The following is a 3625-nucleotide window of genomic DNA, read 5'->3' on the forward strand; positions in this document are numbered from 1 at the left end:
CCACAGTATGGAATGGTTAATCCATTAGCTGCCGTCAGGCGCATGCATGTGTCAGACCTTAAACTATGGTCTTTTCCTTTCATCCATTTGGTGTAAAAATGTTCCGTAATTGTCGTCACCTGGGAGCCTGTATCAACAATTGCCTTAACCGCGATGTCCCCGATCGTGATCATCATCTCGGGACAGACTCCAATCATTTTGTTCCTTAGGCCATAACCTCGCCCGTCTGTAGCCTGGCCCTGCCTTACAGAGGACGGTCGTTTCCCTGACAGTACCGTGCCATATGTCCGGGTTGTGAGCAGTACAGGCAGATTGGTCGACCGTCAGCTGTCCACTGGAGTGATAGATTGGCCGGTCGCGGCTGTCTAACTTGTCTATGTTTTGTCCAGTTTTTGCCCTGATTATCTGCTGTTGACCTGCTTTCTAACCTCTCCAACCGTTGGTCAACCTTATCCAGGTGAGCCAACAGTTGAGCCATCATGGTTTCCATCGTGCCGGTCCCTGTGGGTGGTGATTGTTTCTGTTCCGGCACAGAGACTTTGTCTACCGAGCAGTTCGATTCGTCCTCATACTCGGACCTGCGGATCGCTGAGTTCCTGACCTGAAGGAAGGTCAACTGTGGGTCTTTGTACACCTCCTCTTTCAAATCTCTCCTTAAGATAGGGGTTGCTAGCCCTTCGATGAAATGGTCCCTCAGCAGGCGCGCATCAATGTCGAGTGTTTTGCCTTTTACAGCGTCAAAGGCCCTGTTCATTCGGTGTGAATATTCCATCACACTCTCCGCCAGTCTCTGCTTTAGACCTACGAACCCCGATAGCAGTTGCGATCCCGACCGTCTCTCCCCAAAGGTCTCCACAATTAGATCTAGCACCTTATCTGGATCTGTTTGGAGGGCTTTATCGTGGCATTTGACCTCCGCCCTAACCGTCTCCCCTATACTGCTCATCAACAACCTTAATCTTTCCTCTGGTGACATGTATCTCGAGGCCCAGGCTGCTTTGACCTATTCACTGAACCTGTTGGTTAAGGTTGGATCACCGTCCCCGTAAAATTTGTTTATATGGGACTCTCTGGGCAGGACCACAATATGGGTCGGCTTTTCGTCCAGATTAGACATTCTAATTTTAATTCTTTGAGTAAAAAAAGACCTTTCCTACCGTTTATGTAAGAATACTTTTCCCTGTTCCTGATTGTCCGAATTCACACACGAAACACAGTTATTAACTAGGTTGACAATGGGTGCCGCTGACGGTTGGTCTAGTTGAATTCCACTACCGACAACGCCAAATGTTACCGAGTGTATTTACTCGTGCTATCTTTGACCAGCACACAACATCGACCACAATACAGATACTCGGAAGTGCAGGTTTACATTTATCTCTTTATTACATGAATCAATGAAAATGCTCCACATAGCAATGCATCAATGTTCCACAAGAATACAATGAACCAACTGACCTCCACTGTCCTCACTAGTCCTCACATATCAGAATACACGTGTCCACCATTCCTATTCTCACAAATCGCAACACGTCTCCACAGTTCAGTCTTCAACTCTGTTCTGCCCCTTCTCCAATACGCCGTCTTATTATATCCCTCGTATTCGTAATCCTTTCCCTTCGTTGCATCAGAACTATGAACTACGCAGTGGCTTTGTGTTCGTTATCAGTCCACACCCCCCGCACTCGTTGCGTCAGACTGTATTGCGTTCTTATCAGTAGTCTCTAGCAACTACACTAGTTACATATATATATATATATATATATATATATATATATACATATATATATATATATATATATATATATATATATATATATATATATATATATATATATATATATATACATTCACTTATAGCATAATATAATCTTGAGAATAAAATATTTAAAAATATTAGGATCGAACATGCCATAGAATTAAACGTAATATTAATTTTGATTTGATAGTAATAACACTTTTTGTTTTAATTTATAAAAATCTACATTAATGCGACAAACGCTCAGAGAATCAAATGAAATTAATGTATTGGAAAAGAGTGTAAATATTTTAATAAAAAGTATGTTTTCTACTTCAATTAGTTAAATATTGTAACGTATAATAATAACAAATCGTTATGTATTAGATGAATTACAGGAATAAATAATTGACGAATAATTTACAATAACTAACTTCTTTATAAGCCTACTGATCACTGAACTAAATGTTTTAAAATTATGTGTGTAAAAGTTTACGGGGATATTGTTCCCTATTGCAATAAATGTTTTATTTTTAGTAGTAATAGCTGTTTTTAGATAGCAAAATAAAAAAAACAACTAGGTTTTTATTAAACGCTGCCTACCATAATTTATATTTCCACCTTTTCACATTTTAGCATAACATACATGGATGTGGGGTTAGATAAAAACTGTTCTTCTGGCTACCTTGAGATATTTGATGGACCTTCGCCATCCAGTGGATCATTGGTTAACACATGTACAACTCCGCAAAAACTGACATTGTCTACAACAAACTACATGCATGTCGTGTTTAGAACGTCTGGAAGTGGGATATTTCTTGCTTCATTTAAAGGTCTAGGTATAAATAACTTTCTTTATTACCCTATATTTCTTTCTGAACCCTCTAAATCTAAATTTCCTGTCATTTTCGTCATGAACATTAATTAATGAAATACAACATGACAGGTACACAGATTACACTCAGTGAACCTAAAGGTTTCATCGCTAGTCCTGGATATCCACTGAGTTACCTAAACAACATGTTTTACACCTGGACTATACAGGGCGATGCTAATACTTACATTGTTCTTAAGTAAGTTTGTATTCGAAGATACGCATTTTAACATATACATACATATATATACATATATATATATATATATATATATATATATATATATATATATATATATATATATATATATATATATATATATATATATATATATATATATATATCATGTTATGTGTCTTTGTGTGTTTATGCATTACTGCTCCTTTAATCCGATCGCCAGGAAACTTTAGGAAGCTGTTGAGAATATTCTGGGAAAATAAAAAAAAAATCAAACTCGCAGGGGTGACACCCTAAATTAGGGCCCTAAATTAGGACGCCATTCGATTTTTCCGTATATGCGGTATGTTAAAAAATAGTCGATTGCGGCTTGACACCGTTCATCCGATCGCCATGAAACTTTGGGGAGTTGATGAAAGTACTCCCGAGAAGGTTGCTGGGAAAATTAACATTCTTTATGGGCAGCGCCCGGGAGGTCGCGACTTTTGTAAAATACGGTTTGGGCGCCCAATTTTTACACTACTACGCTGACAGCCGCTATCTTTGTTCCGTGTAAGATTTACAAGCATTAATGTAAATACGAGTTGGATCGCTGATAAGCATTCACGTAATACTTGACCTTTACCACACGGATGTGTTATTCACAGTTGAATGAACATTTGTGATGTATGGTTCATCGGACCCTCACGCGTCATCATCAACTATCAGGTGATTTGGGGGGTGGGGGGAGGGCGTGTCGGTGTTTGTTTAGCCTCAAGCGCTAAACACAAGATTTGGTGGTAGGTTATTATCAAGAGTTAGTATACTTGTGTAAGTTATATTTAAGTGTTTATAG

Source organism: Physella acuta, unplaced genomic scaffold (assembly GCF_028476545.2).
Source record: "Physella acuta isolate Inbredline_101_S28 unplaced genomic scaffold, ASM2847654v3 ptg000412l, whole genome shotgun sequence".
NCBI lineage: Eukaryota > Metazoa > Mollusca > Gastropoda > Physidae > Physella > Physella acuta.